The sequence below is a fragment of the Nymphalis io genome, chromosome Z, assembly GCF_905147045.1.
Source record: "Nymphalis io chromosome Z, ilAglIoxx1.1, whole genome shotgun sequence".
NCBI lineage: Eukaryota > Metazoa > Arthropoda > Insecta > Lepidoptera > Nymphalidae > Nymphalis > Nymphalis io.
In genome coordinates, this window is record NC_065918.1 from 17,214,344 (window position 1) to 17,234,759 (window position 20,416).

General features: G+C 37.4%; 1 protein-coding gene across 4 annotated transcripts in view; it reads right to left on the reverse strand.

The window, feature by feature from the left end:
- The window catches only part of LOC126780362 (protein NDRG3), a 92,824-nt gene that overhangs the window by 42,297 nt on the left and 30,111 nt on the right, over positions 1-20,416 (reverse strand). The gene's annotated exons all lie outside the window — the stretch shown is intronic.

Here is a 20,416-nt window from a genome sequence, read left to right on the forward strand (position 1 = left end):
CGTCAGACGCAACACTTAGCAATAAGCGTCGAGAGATTTTTAATTGGACGATTTTTCTGATCTTTCTAAAGTGCAAAAAGTTTTGAAATCTGCCCGATTTATGAAATTAATTACAGTTTGAAATAGTGATTACTGCAAGAATATGACGCGTGTGTTTTGTGTATGACGATATTTTAGTCATAGAGGTTGGTAGCTCTGAGAAGGGATCGAAGAATCTCACAGAAAATGTCTTTATAAGCAAAGAACTTTACAATTTTGACGGATTGTAATCCATACATTAACAGCGCATGGAAAATCATTTCGTTGATAGTTCACACAACGATTAGAAACTCTTCTTTGAGAAATAAAACTCATGAAAAGCATAAAATATATAAAAATAGATTTTGTACACATAAAATTACATAAGTAATATGAACGTAGTGAAAATTCGTATAGTGCATGAATATGTTTTGCTTTATTTATGAGTACCGCATATAACTCACTTAGGTACGTAAGACACCTTTTCGATGAAGCCAAGGGAAGCGACCACAACGTGAAATCATTTGTAAGGCTACTTCCACACTGCGCTTCAGTTATCACGCGATTAAGTGAGATAACTAAAGCAAGGACCATGTTGTCGTCGCGCCTACTTTACTTAGTAAAATCATTGAGATATAAAGGATATCTAAGCTTATATGTCAACAATTATCGTACATTACATATATACAGATTGTTTTTTTCAACAAAATCCAGATAATGTCCAGTACCTACCGGTTCGGGATGCAATGTTACGAGAAGAACCGACGAGAAACTCATTTATCCTTTCATGGGAATTGTATATGCATTAGTTATTAACAGATTGAATGCTTTAGCGGGATGCTTCTCTATTCCTTTTGGTTGTGGTCATCCAGTTACTTGAGATTCATTTATGTACGATTATAGTGTAATTTGAATTCGTTTCAAAGTCCCTCAGACGAAAAAAAGAAAACCCAAATAATTTATGTAAGCTTTTCTTGTTATACCAATGCACGAAAAGAGAAAATATATTGTTCGGAAATTTAATATGCTTCTTATCATTTCAAGCAAGACGACGCGCGACGTAAACGTGTAGTCAGATGACACCTCAGCATTCCTACGAAGCGAAGAGGAACCTTGTCGGGTCATACGAAATATATGAATTTTTTTTTTTAACAACCACCTTGTAATACTTTCATCGGAATCTTGCCTTATTTAAATAAATCTCTTATTCATCAAGTTTTGCTAAGAAATTTAACTCTATCAAAGGAAAATATATCATTTAGCTGTCTGCACAAGCGGACAAATAGCTTGAACGGAACCTAAACGCGACATGTGATACCAACACTAGACAGACATACGGAAAATCCCGATAAATTCTACTCAAACGTCAAAACGCTAAGAGTAAATGAGACATGAGAGACATCAAAGGCACTGACGAAGTATCGAGGGCTACGAAAACTTAATCTCTATATTTATGAACGTAAGAAATTAATTTAATACAATAAATACACACAACCCCTTCAGTTTAGATTACTTTTGTAAAAAATATACTACTTAATAATCTTCGTTTCCTTTGTGTTTAGTGATTGAAGCTAATATTAACTTACATCAAATATTCCGAGCTTGTTGAGGAGAAAGTTAGGAGCTTATTGGCCACAACGCTGCTCCAATGCGGGGAATACACATGTGGCAGAATTTCGGTGAAATTAGACACATACAGGTTTCGTCACGATGTTTTCATTCTCGGTCAAGCACAAGATGAATTATATACACAAATTAAGCACATGTAATTTCAGTGGTGCTTGCCGGGGTTTGAACCCACGATCATCAGTTAAGATTCACGCGTTCTAACCACTAGGCCATCTCTGCATTGATATATATATAAATATATATATACGGCCGTGTGTACGCATGACGCACAATATTTAGTAAATTTGAATAGGTATGTTTATAATCGAATTACAAATAGACGGGTCAACGCATATTTGTGTATGTGTGTTACGCGAAATATTCGCAGATGGTGATCTGTTTTGATGATTCAGTTGAACTTACAAGTTTAGTTTTGATCAATAAGTGTTTCTGGTTTTATTTGTTATTAATGAATAACGGATCCAGAAAGGCCCAAATGAAAATAATAAGCAGAAAATTGAATGGACAGAAGTAAGGTAGTAATACTTTTAAATTAATAATATTTACAATAATCGTCTCGGTCGAGTACCGAGTACATGTACCGGCCGAACTCGCCAAAAAATATATACCATTGCATTTTAAAAGTCCGTTTCCCTAATACCTAAAACGAATATTGCTCTCGTTTATTTGTTCTGGTGGTTAAACATATATTTCGTTCAATCGAACGATTTGCAGAGGTGCAGCTTAAATTTAAAATTTTGTAAAATTTAATTTTTCGTGCGCGTGTGTATTTTGTATTATATTATGAAAGCTTTAAATTTCACGTCACTCTCACTTCTGGAAAACGCGTATGAACGACTGTTACAATAATGTATTCTGCACGGAGACGGAAGAAAACGTCGGTAGGAAAACCGAATGTTCCGGATGAAATTCTGCCACACGAGTATACATGAAAGAGTTACTGGAGCAGCGCAGGGGAATTATGTCGCAAGCCTCAGCAGTCCAATTGTCCCGCAATTGCGAACAGCTACTTTACTTTTTATTTTAATTATGCAACGTTAAGCTTTTAACAATGCATTCGAAACAATTGGCATTAAATAAGTTACTTGTGCGTATACTCGTTAGCGCTTCGCAATAATGGCAAATGAATGCGAAGAGGTACACTTACTCGTGAGTGGTGACGCGGAGGAGCAGTAAGAGTCACTGCTCTTCACATCTTTAAAGAACAGTAATACTAATTAATAGTAATTTATTTAATTTTCGGGAAACAAACAGTACGATAACACAGAAAAAATAATAACAATAAAATAAAAGATAAACCAATCAACTTTGTAATGTGAATAAATCAATATTCGAATGGAACAAAACAAAATCACTCGTTGTTTGCACTATTAAAAGTATAAGACAGGCGTCCAGTAGCGCACCCTTTTAAAGAACGAGAGCCCTGGGGCGGTACTTGTGCAGATAATTAATATACATGCCTCGCCTCGGTGCCAGAGAAAACTTTCCAAGATATTTATAAAAAGTAGTAATTTAGAAGACTGGTACCTCCTGAGTCATTGAGGCTGTCTGTGGGAACTTTTTTTTAGTGCTTTGTTGATGAGAGATATATTTTTATGCCGAAACAAAGCAGACATATCCACGTATAAACTGTTTGTAAACATGAATTAATTATTAACTTATTAAAAAATATATTAAATGATTAATTATTTTTAATATAAAATAAATAAGACAAAAAATATAACGTAATAATTCATATATAGATGTACCGACCTATACATATTATAAGATATTTAATCTTTTAGTATGTTATAAATTTGTCACTATAGCCATATTCTTATTTGCTTGCCTTGAGTATGTAAGCCTATTAATATTTACTATACATTTAACCTATGTCATATTATGTATGTTTTGTCTTTGTTAAATTTTAGTGACTGTATAATTATTACATTTGTTACTGTATAACTATTGTATATAATTATGTTATCAGTGTCATCTCATTGTATGTTTCCCTAAAAATAATAAGTATTTTTCATCATTTGTTCCTTGATATATCATAACAAATCCATTTATTATATATTTCGGCAATTGAGCAAATGTCCGTTTTCGAAACGCGTCATTAGAGAATGCCTTCGATCTACATTTCTCATCAAAGGCGGTGCCAGACAGCTGCAATTTGCATCATACACTCCACTTTGATTGTGGTTTGCTCTGCACCACGTTCAGCTTCAGTAATTACGATGTGCAGATACGGTATTTTTCGTTTCCACTCTCTACTTCTTAATTTACTTAATAAATAATCGATCGATAAACGTGCATCGAATTCACCGCCTACTTTTTATTCGCCACCGAAATCCATTACCATCGATCGTAAACGCGTTTCAATTATTTGTTTTATTTTATCGCCCTTATCTCCAAATTATGTATAAATAAGATATATATGATATATACACAACCCAAGGACCTGATGATCGGCACTTTTCTGCAACGCATTTATAGGGTTTCTCTATATTTTGTATATAAATTTCCAACTAAACATTGTAAAGTAAGTAAATAGTGATTTTATTAATTTTGAATTTTGTTTGTAACGACTTTGTGTTATCTTTATTGAGTCACTTATAAAAATAAACGAGACCTTAATAAGTACTTCAAGCACTGAGAGATTTCACATAGCCATCCAAAAGATAGACTTTAGATCACATTTGTAATTATAAACGACCTCACGTGCAAGTGCCGCGTGTTCACGGCGCAAGGCTCGAGTACTTGTAATTAACAGAGATTACTTTTGCGATACGTCACTTAAATAGCCTTTGTGCCTCGTACAAGAGGACTGCTGGTGTTCAGTGCACTGTATCCGAGGCGTCGAGCGTATCAATTTTACGCACACATGTACACTATTTCTTTGTTAATTAAAAAAACTTGTTATTAACAAATAATAGAAATAGAAATGGCGAAAATTTGCGAACTATAAGTTATTCCAGATAAAGAAATTCGTCGAAACGTAAAAATAACAAGCGGCTGAACATAAAATACAAGGGACATATTAAATGTCGAAGATGTAAAGCTACAAACGATCTCTAGTACTGAATGTGTAGTTGTGCGTGTAATTTTCCAAGACAGCTCTCTTACCGCGCATAGACTTTCGGCACATAAAAAGGGCTTTGGATGAGCTACATGGGGCGACGTTCGTGATAGATAAATGTGTTTACCGGGGAGAGGTGGGGCGCTCTGAAATTTGCGTAGCACATGTCGTGGGGATTTATAACGAAAATGAAACCAGGGTGGAATGTTGATTTTCGAAAAACTTCCTCGGAAACCGGTTTCAATGTTTCAGGTTTACTCCATTATCCGCGACGTTAACTTATATACTTTTCATGTGCGTGCTAGTTACATATATTTTTGATTAACATTGAAATATGTATTAATATTATCGCTACCGACGAAGGGCTGCGTCCAAGACTTGTGTCCTATAATATATCGCTATAGATAATCTCATACTGCACGGCGCCACGTCGTTTCGTAAACTCATTTTAACACTCACTTATGAGCATACTACTTATCTTATCATTACATACATTTCGTACTTGGATACTTTATGGTTGTATGATTGTATGATGTCCCCTAAACGATTTAGACTACGGCAGCGAATATTCTACTGCGCAGGAGATAATATAGTATACAGTGCTCCAGTGTGTGCGCAAGCACAGTTGCATTCTCTATTCTTTCCCTTGCTCTCTTAACCCATCGGGTAGAGAATAGGGAAACTTGTCACGACCGAAAAAATATAAACTCGCAATGCCAGGCTTTATGCATTGAGGAGTTATATTCGGTAAAACTGACAATTTTTATTTTCAAATTTTTTTATGGTTTGCCCCAGGTATCTCGACCGCGAACTATTGATCTGCAGTATCGTCAGATCTGCTTATACAAACAGAAGACCATCAGTTTTATTATATTCAAAGAATAATAAGACATATTAATTTGATGGCGACGTAGATATCGTTTTCTAGTATCGGTGGTTATTGAATATCTACGCGAAGCGTAAACTCAGGTTTTACAATGTTCTTCGCCCAAATTGTTATTTGGATAGTATAGAGAGTTATTCTCAAATCGCTACAAACAATCGTCGGTCGTCGTGTGTGTGTTTGTGTGTGTCTTGTGTCAACAGAATTAATATCGTAGACGCAGCGATATTAAGTGTTACTTTGTGTATGCGTGATGTTATTTTTGCGTAGGGACGTGATTGTCATTATATGTCAAAGGTTACGAAATGCGCTGGCTGTCTAACATAAAGGATTACATAAAACGACTATGAAAAGGGTATTATTTTAATGCGGTATGTTACAAAAAAGGATCAATCCGCATCACCCCATATTAAACATAAATATTTATATTCGTTTCTCATTCGTATTTAGTTTCGACTGCATTTTAATATTACGATCAAGTTTTTAAAAACTCATCGCCGTATTAGGCTTTTTCTGACAAAAAATTATTTTTATATTCAGCTGTTTGGAGCGAACTACTTTCAGCGGAAGTAATCTTAGCAAGATCTTGCCGCGGAAGTTATCAAACATGACAAGAAGCTTCCATCGTTGTATTTTATCAAACATATGAGTTTGACAAAATACAAATCAGTACAGTAGAATAGATTCTAATAATTAACTATTGTAGTTAAAGTAAATAGCGTAGATGAAATATTTCATAAGAAAAAATAACAAACTTACTAAGTTCATATTATGTTAGTATTCATAAAATAATACATTACATATTGTTTAACACAAAAAGCACGTATTTGTACGTATTAAATCAGATGATTTAAAATAAAAATTCTAGAAACTTCGTTTGAGATCAAAATCCTTAACGCTTCGGGTAGACGGAACATTCCGTTAAAAGGATGCTCTTCAGTAAATGTTTAAAGTGTTTTAACATTCGCCATTGCTTCTTTGGCATGTATTTGAGGATTAATTGTTACTGCACGCACTTCAAAAAACAATAGTAAGTATATTGTTATTAGTATTACCGACACAAATATTCATTTTAATCGATTGAGCATTTTATTTAATTATAATATACACCTTAATATAAAATAGTAATTTAAGAATATTGTTAAATCAAGTTTTAACTTGTATGGAACAATTAGAACCTTCTTCTTTAATTCGAGAAATTGTAAAGGTATGTCAGCTGCACGTTTAGGTTTTATATATTTGTACATGTTTAATGTAATAAGCCACCAACCAGCCAGGACACCACCACGAGCTTGATGTTAGCTCAGAGGCAACATTGCCGTCGTAATTTAAGAAACCGTATTTTTCCTTTTCTGAAGTTTCTCTCATAAATTAATATTTTTAAAAATATTTCAGTTTTTGCAGAAAATTTTGTAGAAACGCAATTCGGGTTCTTTGGGCGAAAAATGAACTAGCCACCAATGTCACCAGCGGAGGCAATAAGACGGAGCGTTTAATCTTTTAGAAAATTGTTTATAGAGCAAAATGTATTAGCGTTGAATAACGACCGGGTGAGGACCGGGAGAGGAGCGTGTACGATTACTACTCCATATAGCCCTAATAGTTGTAAATGTCCCGGCCCGGGCGGAGAGCTCCAAAGATTTAAATAAAGTGATAAATACAATAATAAAATTTCATAAAATAGTTGATCTTGTTTTAATTAATTTTGTAACAGTACATACAATAAGTAACAAGTAAACATTGGACGACATGAAAAAAATAAAGAAAAAGTATTCTTTCTTTAATTCGTTATTTGTAAAATTTTTCAAGAATCGCCATTGTTTATACAAAATCATCGAACAATAGATCAAAAAGAAATATAATACACTAAAGTGTTTCCAAGATTCTGACGTCGGATGGCTGAACGTTATTTTCTCATATTCCTAACATTGATACAGTTATGACGTCAAATATCATGTAACGATAATAACGAGCTCTTTATTCCTTTTTATATTTATGGATTTTAATTGTATTCTTTGGACGGCGAGGGTGTGAGCTGACGCCGGGCGGGTATTGTCGATGCCATTACGTTTTAATTTTAATTTAATATTATCCACTAACACGTTAATGTTTTATATATTTCTGTTTTTCTAGATGTGATGTTATAAAATAAACGATCATATAACCGGCTATTAGTAGTAATTTAACGAGTTACATATTATTTTAATTGTAATTTTGATATGTCTGCTGCTGCTCTAAATAAATAAATACACAACATAGTTATTCGTAGAATTCCCGACTGCCAGTTATCATATACTATTGTATTAAAGGTAACATTTCACATTGGAATATAAATACTAAGAAAATACAAGTACCTATTGTAAACATAACAAAACTATATACATTTCATATTGCGAAGGTGCTTCTGAGAACATACCTTCGTACATTATTACAAACTGAAATCAACAAAGTAAAAAGATTTATATATATATATTAATAATCATTCAGAGTCAGATTGTATTATTGATCCTTTAAATTTATATAATGACATAAAACGCCTATTGCTGGCAATAGTTTTTCCAGAACAGACTCACCAAGTTGTATTCTAACTTTTTCCAATGTACAACAATTAGAATTTATTAATTTATGTATCAGTCATTCAAAATACAAATCCAAGATTAAGTTAAGTGATTTAGTAGAATCGTATCGAATAATGTTGAAACGTCAATATAAAACTATTATTATGCTGCAGTTAACATGGCCCTGTTCGATAACAATGGCCGATGCTTACGATGTACTCGTATAGCTTTCTGTGTTTGCAGTCATAATGGAGGGACGTGTTTTACGCATGCTGCACTCATCAACATATAGATTGCGTTTCCTTTCAGCAATTGCAAAGTTATTAAAATATGGCCTTGCAATAGTTTTGTATATCGATAAGCGACGAATATTTTTTACGCAACGTGTAGTGATAAATATTCAAATAATGTTCTACGATTTCGTATAGAAGGCGAGTGGTTTTCTATCTGGAGTCATCTTAATAAGATCATAATAAAAACATATTATATTACAACTGGCTTTTTATATATATTATTATTTTAATATATATATATTATTTTAATATATATATTATCTGTAGGAAATATAACAAGGTCTTCGAAATATAGGACGTCATTGAATTGTATTAGTACTATAATAACTAAGGCGATTGAATTGATTGTGTCGCAAATATTATGCAAATCAGCTCGTCTGTTGAACACACTCGGTTCTCCTACTTACAATCGAAGCCGATGAACAGAATTAAAATAAAATATATTTTTTGTTAATAAATCTGACAAATTTTTAGAGCCTGTGAGGAGTCTTAAAGTTATTTATATAAGGCCTTTTTTAAATCTGGGGAATAATTAACTATTTCATACAATTTGTGTTCCGCAGAAAAGGGCTATAAGATTAATCATTTTATTAAGATCTAAATTCAAGAAATCGTTAAAGAACGTTTTTAGACTACAAACCGAATACTTTTTAGATAATTCCATACCTTGGTAACGATGGCCGCAGGTCGAAATAAATATAATTTATAATTGTATAAAAACTATTATTGTAAATTTGAATATAAAAAAAAATCCGCGGGGCCTGTGGAGGGTTCTTCTCATGTCCAAGGTGTTTATTTCGGAACCGGTGGTAGATTTTTGACAATCTACATTTAAAATTGCGATTAAATCGAAACTAATTTGCGGGTCTCCGACGTAAAACTAATTTATTTTTAATGTACGTTGGTGCTATTTTTTAAAAAAAAATTAGGAAGAATAAAAATTATCTACCTATTTTGTATGTGGACAAAATCGCCTATAAAAACTGAAACGGAGAATTTTAAGCCAATGCCAACCATGGAGTCTGCTATGTTTGGCCCTTGTGCCTGTGAATACTCTTGCTCCCGTGACATTTCAAACCAAAGCACAGCAAACAATATAAAGTTTTGACGATAGAATAAGCGTCAGCGGGTATGAACTACCTAGACAGCCCAGCGGGAAGCCTTACCACTGGTTAAATCTTATCTTAAGCTTCCATACCGTCAAATCTGATAAACGACTGCGATTATCGACCAAGTCCCATTAAATTTAATGTACTAATTACCATATTTGTAAAACATTATTTATTTAAAACAAAGACATACGAAATGTCATACTCAATTATAGCGATCCTCGCCGAGCGCTCTCACCGCCCACACCGAGCGCGCTCTTCAACTGCATTGATGAAATTAAATACGTCTATAATTTACTAAATATAATCAAATCAATCAACAACCAATCGTTGTCCACTGCTGAACATAGGCCTCTCCCAAGGTGCGCCAAAGCTCCTTGTCCTCCACCTTCCGCATCCAGTTGGTGCCCGCCACCTTCTTAAGGTTGTCGGTCCACCTGGCTGGAGGGCGCCCTACGCTGCGCTTGCCGATTCGCGGTCTCCACTCTAGGACTCATCTGCTCCAACAGCCATCGGTCCTACGACATACGTGACCAGCCCACTCCCACTTCAGCCTGCTAATTTTGCAAGCTATGTCGGTGACTCCGGTTCTTTTCCGGATAATCTCATTTCTGATCTTATCCTTCAAAGATACTCCGAGCATAGCTCGCTCCATAGCACGCTGAGCAACTTTGAATTTGTGAACTAGTCCCGCAGTTAGTGTCCACGTTTCGGCACCGTATGTCATAGCAGGTAAGACGCACACGGTTGAAGACTTTCGTCTTCAAACATTGCGGTATAGACGACTTGAGGACATGACGAAGGTTGCCAAATGGTGCCCATCCCAAGCGAATTCTACGATCGGCTTCCTTCTCGAAGTTGTTCCTACCGACTTGTATTATCTGTCCTGGGTAGGTATATTCACTAACAACTTCGAGAGGTTTCCCCTCGACGTATATCGGTCCCGGCACGACATGCCTATTGAACATGACCTTGGTCTTGTCCAAGTTTATACCGAGACCGACACACCGGGAAGACTCACCTAGGCTACGCAGCATTACGGTGAGTTGTTCCAGCGACTCTGCTATGATGACGGTATCGTCGGCAAATCGAAGGTGTGAGATGTACTCGCCGTTTACATTGACTCCATACTCAGTCCAATCCAGCGTCTTGAAAACGTCTTCCCAACTCTTGTCTCACCCCTCTGCGCAGTTGGATCGCCTTCGTCTTACAGTCTTGGATGTGGACAGTCATTGTAGCGGCGTTGTACAGAAATCTCAGTATCTCGATATATCTGCAGTCGATATGACATCTCTGCAATGAGTCGAGCACTGCCCAGGTTTCGATGGAGTCGAAGGCTTTCTCGTTGTCCACAAATGCCATACGCAGCGGCTGATTGTACTCTTCGGTCTTCTGCACAATCTGCCGAACAGTATGGATGTGGTCCACGGTGCTGAAGCGTGATCGAAAGCCGGCTTGCTCTGGGGGCTGGAACTCGTCAAATCGTCTGGCGAGACGGTTCGTGACGACTCTTGAGAACAGCTTATACACGTGACTCAGGAGGGAGATTGGTCTGTAGTTTTTCAAGAGGGTTTTATCATCTTTCTTGAAAAACAGTACCACCTCATTCCCGCTCCACGTTTCCGGGGTCTTGCCATGTTGGATGACGGAATTAAAGAGGCTTGCTAGATCTTTCAGGACCGGAGTCCCGCCTGCCTTAAGCAACTCTGTTGTGATTCCGTCATCTCCCGGAGTTTTGTTGTTTTTAAGCTGTTCTAGAGCCGCCCTAATCTCTCCTAGGTCAACGACCGGAGAAAGGGCGCAGCGCGCCCCGCTGGTCATCAATACTGATTCCCACGGGTTTATCCGATCTTGAAGAGAACAACTGCCCATAAAACCTCTCTACTTCTCCGACAATCTCAGGCCTAGAGGTAACGACCCCATCATTTTCAGTTTTAAGTTTTGTCAGACGCGGCCTCCCAAACTTGCGAGCGAACACTTTCGATCCCCGATTTTGCTCAATCGCAGCCTTGATGGCACGGGTATTGGAGCATCGGAGATCGCGTCGCGTCAGCGTTTTTAACCGAACAACGGTTTAAGGCCTTATCTGACAAAAACGATGGTAGTTCTTGTCGTTTTCTCATGAGCTCGAGTGTCTCAGCAGAGAGTTTTGGTGCGTTGTCTCTTCTCTGTGGCGGAAAACACTTGCGGGATGTGTTTTGCAGTATTTTTACCAGCGTGTCGGTTTTCTCATCAATGCTGCTTACGGTTTCCAACGCGGTGAATTGATTTTGAAGTTCCATTTGGAACTTTTCGGAGCCTTGAGCAGCTTGGAGCATGGTAGGTCGGAGAGTAGACCTCATCATTCTCGATCTTTCGGCTTTGAAGTCGATATTTAGAGTGCCTCGAACCAAGCGGTGATCACTTCCGGTATTAAACCTATTGATCACTGAAACATCTCTAAATATGTGCCTTTTATTCGAAATGATAAAGTCTATCTCGTTCCTTGTCACGTTATCGGGGCTTCGCCAGGTCCACCTCCTCTGAGGCATCTTTTGAAAGAAAGAATTCATCGAAAAGAGCTCCTGCGCTTCGAGAAAGTTTACCAGCATTTGCCCCCTGTGATTTCTGCAGCCCAAGCCGTAAGGTCCGACTTTCGATTCACCGCTATCTTGTACTCCCACTTTAGCATTAAAGTCTCCCATAACAACATTGTAGTGGGCCTTCGAGGTGTCGTTGAGGGCCTTTGCGATGTCCTCGTATATCGCTTCGACCACATCATCAGAGTATGTCGAAGTTGGCGCATATACCTGTACGACCTTCAGGGAGTACCTGTCGGAAAGTTTTAGGACAAGGTACGCTACCCGGTTCGACACACTACTGATTTCCACAATGCTGCTAATGAGATCCTTTTTGACTAGAAAACCGACACCACCCTGGGAGAGGTTATCACCTTCGCGGAAGTAGATTAAGTTACCGGACTCTAGAGTTATCTTGTCCTCCCCCTGTCTTCGGACTTCAGATAACCCCAGTATATGCCAGTTTATATGACTTAAATCTACTTCTAATTCGGCGAGGTGATGGTCCAGCCTCATCGAGCGTCTATTGTACATTGCCATGTTAAGTCGTTTTATATGGTAGCCTGCCGTGAACCGGAGATTCTTAGCACCCCCTGCTCTGCCGATACCGCGACTGCTACCTTGGTCGGGCCTAGCGGACTTGCCGGTAACTGGGGGCCTTTTTTTGGGCGCATCTGCCACTAAGGAGGGTTTGCCCATACTCGCCGCGCTGGGCAGGCGTGTTGGCGAGCGTAGTAGGGGGGGGGGGGGGTTAAGTTGTTAATGGGGGGGACGCTGCTGCCCATCCCCCCTTTTCCCCGTCCCTCAGTCGCCTCTTACGACACCCACGGGATGAGATTGGGGGAGTACTATTCTAAGCCGGTACTCCACTAAATATAATATTAATTCTTGATTCGTTTCATAACAACTTTCTGCGAAAACCAAGATCAAACAAACAAAATTATCTCATAATGGTATTCGTTTTACTTTAATAAAGCATTTCCATAATCAAAAAAGAGCAAGTCCAGTTCTCGCATATTAACGATAATAGAGGCTCGCTGTAACATCACTGCATAGAAGGTCGTAGGTATCCAATTACTCTCGCTCGCTTGGTGCGGCCGCGAGTGTAAAACACTGGTTGTGAAATAAAACTTTTACAGTTTACTACATTTTAATGATTTTTAAAGTACAAATGACAATTTTAATTAATTGTATTTGTTTTATGTTGAGGCAATAGGTTCGTTGTGTTGTTTTAAGGAAGGTTTAATTAAAGTCAGAACATTAATTATTTATGGAAATAATCATTAAAACACTATTTCAATATTAACGAGCTGTGACCTCATTTTATTTGTATACCCTTTGTGTAAAGTGTTATACTATTTAAATCATTGGTTAAGTAAAAAGCGTAATTCGTTATTGAGAATTACCAAAACTCGAACCGGTAATATCTTCAGAACAGACAATCTTTTTATAGATTAGCTAAGGAAACCAATGTTGAAAGTTATCATACAATTGGCGAATCTATTGAACTTACTAATTATAAAATATTAATTGTAAGTATTTTCAATATCGGCGTTTATTTTATGAATGCAGTAAAAGTCAATGGTTGATCTACTTGATACTTGTTTACTTTTTAAATTAGGACCTAAGAATAGGACACAAGCTACACGTGCGGTTGACGTACGGTTGACGGATCTCGTATATTAAATAAAACCGTTTAAAAAGGAAAAATGATAGCGTTGACAAATAACTCAAACATATATTGTAAACCTACCACGACAGTTTATAAGAGTATCAGTTTGTGAGAGTTTATATGAGGCGAGACGCAATTATATGATTAATTTAATTACTCAGATACAAATCGTAGTTTAATTTCTTTATAAGAATGCAACATAAGAACTTCTCTTAATATTGAAAAGATAAGTGTACTTTGTTTCTTATAACTCGTTAACTCTGGTAACTCAGTATTCAGAATACTGAGCCATATTACTTTTTACAAACATTTAAGAAGATTTTTTATCATAAACGTTTGTCCCTTACAAATTAATAAAATTCCATTGAACGAAGACTGACTGAGGAATGTAATAAAATAAAAGGTATTTGAAAGCAATGAAGTATTCTGTGTTGCATCGTGTCTGCGTGCGTCACGAAAATAAGACAGCTCAAATAAATCTACGTAGACGCTAAGGAGACCATGCCCGCAAAATGAAACAACCGTTACCGTACCTAACGAAGTGCTAAGGATTGCGACGCATTTATGTCACTTTATATCAGCTAGAAATACAAGTTTAGAAATGCACTTTAGTTTGTCACCTTATCTAAGGATTTTGCGATATTTTGATTCGTCTACATGACCACACCACATTTAGTTTTTTCTTATAATTTGGAATCAACTCTTATAGTTATTATTATAAAAAAGCTCTCATATATATAATATCAATGATATGCTCTCTCTTGTATACATACATTGCTATGCAGACGATAGTACAGTGCATGGTGGATACCACGAACGCGCAGCGGCTGGGCGAGCGGAAACTGAGGAGAGGCGGGAGAATCTCGTCATTGAACTCGATAGGACGTTAGAGCTCATTGCCAAATGGGGTTCTGATAATCATGTTGAGTTTAATGACAAGAAAACACAGGTATGCGCTCTCACAGCGAAAAAGTCATTATTTTCTCCTCTTCCCTCCCTCAGTGGCACACCGCTGGTGATACAAAGCAAAATCGCCATGCTGGGGATGGACGTTCGATGCGACCTTAGTCCAAGGGATTACATCGAGGATATTATAAAAACTGCTTCACGGAAACTGGAAGTTCTGAACAAGGTGCGGCGTTTTTTCGCGCCACAATAACTGTGCCTGTTATACAAAACACTGGTACGGTCTTGCGTTGAATATTGCTCGCACCTTTGGGATGGCTTCGCTAAGTACCTACTGGAGGCCTTGGACCAGTTGCAGCGACGTGCGGTCCGCATTATTGGCGACGTAAAGGTCACAAACACCCTCGAGCCTTTACAATTGCGTCGAGAGATAGCAGCGCTTAGCGCTTTTTATCGACTGTATCACGGCAAGTGCTCTGAGGAATTATTCTCTCTAATTCCTGCTTCCCCCTTCCTTCTTAAGTCCACGCGAGCTGGTTCTCGATGTCACCGCCTAACTGTGACATCAATTCCATCGCGAACAAAGAAATTTGGCAACTCCTTTCTTTGTCGCACTTCCAAAAAATGGAATTCCTTACCAGCTCATGTGTTCCCGTCCTCTTACAACCCGGGTTCCTTCAAACGAGGCGTGAAGAGGCATCTTGCGGGCCGGCAAGGCGAAGGCGGCTAGTGCAGAACGTTTTTCCCGTCTGTACTGGTCGTCGTCGCGTTTGGACTCTACTACCACTTACCATCAGGTGGAGTGGAGTCATTTGCCATCCGGGCGCATATATAAAAAAAAGCAGTTGTTGATTGTTTGTGTTTAAATCGAAACTTATTGTAAAAAAATTACGGGCTTTGTACTAATAATAAGATTAGTATTAAGCTTCACAGCAATCAGCAAATTTGAATGAAATATTGACTGTCGCTTCTCAATATTTATTTTACTAGCTGCTCGTTCCTACTTTACTTCGGTAAATAAGGTTCGGTTAAATAAATTTACCCCGAGCAAATTTTTAACCAATGAGATATAAAACAAACATCCACCAACATGCTTACCTTTACTGTAGTGATGCGTCATATAAAACACCTTGCGTATTTTTTCGTGCGTATATTTTAATATCTTGTAACATTTGTAAAACCGGTTTAGTATTTAGTAGTTTTGCGTAAAACCAGAAAAAAACATCTTGTTCAATATTATATTTTGGAATTGGAACAAACAAACGCCATATAAAATGTAAACACTAATAAATATTATAAAAGAAGTATTGGTATTTTAGTTGCGTTGCCGAATAGACTGGGTAGAGCGTTCCTAAACTATTTATCCGATTATAATAAAATCACTATCTATATATGTTTTTCTTGACTTCCCTTACTGTACACGTGCAAAGCTGACCAATCAAATACTTCTTCTTTAATAAATTAGAAATTGTTGAGATAGGGGTACAATCCCTATGAAGTATATTTATTAATTTTTGTTATTTCTTGAAATATATAAAAATACATATATTATAAATAAATTTTCCTGTCCTGTCTAATAAATCTAATAAAATTTGTATTATTTTTGTAAATCAAGCTTCAGAAGACTCCGAAAAGTACAAAGATAGTAAGAAATAAATACTTCTTAATAAATTATTTCAGTACGCCTTGGAACTACTCCACTTAGATGGTTTCAGTCATATTTGGCGGAAAGATCTCTTACATTTGGGTCCAAAAGAGGACCCAAATATGGAATAGAATAGTAGTTTTTATAAACGATATTACTGAGAATATAAAGCATTATATTGTTTATTAATTACAGACGATCTTACAATGTACAAAATAGTAAAATACAATTCAGACATAGATTCAATACAATACGACCTCATTAGTATTATTGCATTTTGTCTCAACAATATGATTCTTAACGTAGGCAAATGGTTTCATATAAATTTTACCCGAATGAAAAAACCGCTTGTTTCTAGTTTCTCAATTGAAAATAAAATATTACAAGAATTATCGCAAATTAAAGAGGGGTCACTATTGACGGGCGTTTAACCTTGTTTTTAACGCTCGAAAAACGCATTACACGTTTCCCCCACGGGAACAGTGGGAGGGTATGTGGGGCTCGCCGGCGTCCAAGACGACGAGTGCACCCCGAACATCGGAATACTTACTAAAAAACCAGCGGTACCCTTTTCGTCTTAACGAGGATGCCCCGGCAGTCAGAGCGCCACGGTAGCATGCGAAAGCGATCCCGGGGCGCTCTGACGGCCGGCCCGCCTATGCGGGCCTCCATTCTCTAGGGATGGTTCCCAGGGTACTGTGAACCCCCCCCCCCCCTAGAACAGGCGTTTAACCTGCGTAACTCATGTTGATAACATGGTTACTAAAATGCTCAAAATCTTGTTTTTATCAAGCGGAACACTCAAGAATTTTAAGGGAAAACTAAATTACTCTTGAACAATTCATTAGTGCGCAGCTGTCTTGAGTATGCCAGTGTTATGTGGAATCCACTGTATAGCATACACTCTCAGCGTATTGAGAGTATTCACACCGACATTTAAACAAAGAACGTTTGGAAAATTTAATATGATTTTTCTTCGGAGCAGGCACGAAATGTTAGAACTGAACTTCCTACACAATAGAATTATTAACAATAAGTTAACCAATTCAGAAATATTCGAGAGAATAGTGATCTCAATTCCGTCAAGAGCACACAGAAGTACTCACACCCACAAAATATTTCATATTACTTGCGTAAAGTCTCTAAACAAGCTCCCTTGGTACTGTTGTTATGTAACGAATATAAATATAAATATATATATATATATATATATATATATATATATATATATATATATATATATATATATATATATATATATATAGGACTCTGCATCTTTGACAGTTGATTTAAGCAGCCTCGCGAAGGCACTTGCGTTCATGACTGAAGAGACTAATGCGAGAGAGGATGCTTCGGCCGCACTTCCGACAAGTGTATGCGCCCCCAGATGGGCGGGGGTTTGAAGCCCGCTCATGACGCCTAGTGCGTTTTTCTTTTAGTAATTCAAACCAGGCATCGTCATGCTTTGATTGCCCTTCGTGAATAAGGTGTCGCCACTTGGCACGGCACTCAACCAGTTTCTCCCATCGATTGCTAGGGATGTTAAACGCAACCATATCACGCTTAGCGCAATCTTTGTAACGGAGCATAGGCCGCCCAACAGACCTTTTCGCATCCGCAACCTCTCCCAGTAGTATTTGCCTTGGCATCGTTGCCCGATCAAGTCCTGTCCCAGGATTTTTAGAAGGGAGAGCCTGAAGCTAGTGGCCTGACTCTCTTTCAGATACAGCTAGCAGTCTTGCATGGTCTGGACCTGAAGTACACTGGGACAGGAGCAAATTGTGTGTAAGTTTAATACGGGGTGAATCCCAGTGCTTCTGACAAGCTATATCTGAGCGAAATACTTTATCAGGGCAAGAAACTGTCTTAACTGTTCCAAGCTGTCTTAGCCTCAGCAAGATCCTTCACTACAACATCAGTCGAACTTGGAAAGCTTAATATCCGACTGACGAGAGAAACTGATAGAACCGTTAGCAAAGACCAAGAAAGCTGGGAGCGCCAAAGATGACGTAGACCGTATACCTAAGCCAACATATTTGACTGAAAGAGTTGCTTGTGTTGCTTGTGTAGAAAATTAAAAAAAAAATTATAATATCTCCAATCGATTTTTTAATGATTTTTGTTATAACAATGACATTAATTTATAATTTAATTTTGACATATAAAAAAATACTGATGATTTTTAGTTACTTTTAATTTGAATTTGATTGAATCTGGAAGTATATAATATAATATGTGCACGCCTATTAGATATACTCATTTGTAAATGCTTTATATGTTGTAAGTGTGCTTTTACAAATAAATAAATAATATAAAAGTTCCATATCAACTGGTTTGTTAGTTTTGTGTAAAACTGGAAAAAACGAACAAAGAAACAAAACTTACCTCCTATGTAATTTTAATATGATAATAGTCTACATTTTAATTAATTATAAAACTAGTAAAATACTTGAAAGTACTTAATAAAAGATCGCTGACTAGTTGGTCTAGTCTAAGCTACGAGTCACCTTCCGACTTACGCAGGTAATGACCGGTCAGGGTTGTCACCGTTAACGAAATCAAGCAGGACAATATCATCAACATCATGATCCTCGTAACAGAGGACTGAAGGATTCATATCACGACGAGAAAAAATGTAAACAAACAGTTAAAGAAGAGCTAGAGAAACAATAGAAATTAATTAAGAAGAGACGTTTCAAATATTTTGCCGTCTGTGATTTGAACACCTGAGACCTCTCTGCGTGTCGACGTGAAGTAGGTTAAGGGGTCCGGGTTTTCATTTAAAATTTAATTATCTTCATTAACTGTTATCTTGCAGATCGTTAAAGTGTAATGTGTTTAATACATTAGTCTATTATACATTACGGAAGCAAGGGAAATATGTTATAAAATTTCCCGAACACGGCGCCAACTACAAGTACTAAGAATACTCGTTACATTTTCCCAATACCAGCCGTAAGGTTTATTTTTGTTTAAATTTCAAATTTGATATTTGCATAAATAACTTGTTCATAATTACAAAATGCACTGGTACACAGATATGATGATGTATTCGTTCCGTTGGGAATAAATTATGCAATAATAATTATAAAAACATTTCGGAAGCCGTATGCGTAGCGATTTTTTATTTATAGTTTTTTCAGTTAGGCGGACTGACAAATAAGCCGACTGTAAAGTAAGTTGTCTTTTTATTATAGAATATTAAGGCGGACGAGCATATGGGCCACCTGATGGTAAGTGGTCACCAACGCCCATAGACATTGGTATTGTAAGAAATGGTTAACCATCGCTTACATCACCAATGCGCCACCAACCTTGGGAATTAAGATGTTATGCCACTTGTGCCAGTAATTACAATGGCTCACTCACCCTTCAAACCGAAACACAACAATACCAAGTACTGCTGTTTTGCGGTAGAATATCTGATGAGTGAGTGGTACCTACCCAGACGAGGTTGCACAAAGCTCTACCACCAGTTGTCTGCAATACCTACAAAGATTGACGCTGTTAGAGATATTAACCATTCCATACATCGCCAATGCGTCACCAACCCTGACCATTAAAAACGAAACAAACTACGAAGTAGTGCTGTTTAGCAGTAGAACAAGAAGGTTCTTATATTTGGGATACACCTTGGACTGCACCTTGTCAGGGTCTATGCTTTAGGATTTAGTAATTCATCTGAGCCTTAATCTTCCTCACTGCTCTCCTGACAGTCAAAAACAAGGCATCATAAACCTGAATTTCCGTTTTGACAATAGTATCATCTATACCTCAGATCACACTTAAGCAGGAAGAAGCGTTTCTTTGAGGAACCACTCAAAGTCTTTTCGAATTTCACTTCTATTTTATTTCTTTCACGCGTCATAGAACTATCGCCTTAACACCCAGGGTTGTCGAGGCGATGAACAACAATACGCCTTGGAACACTGCTCCCGGCGCCAGCCTTCTAATACTGTGTCGAGACTAGGCAGATAAAGTAGTTGCCGAATATTTGAGAGATCGTCGGCATCGCTGCACAGCAGACCTCAGTTAGGGTAGTGCATGCGACACTATACGACAGCAGATTTCTTAACCGGTTCCC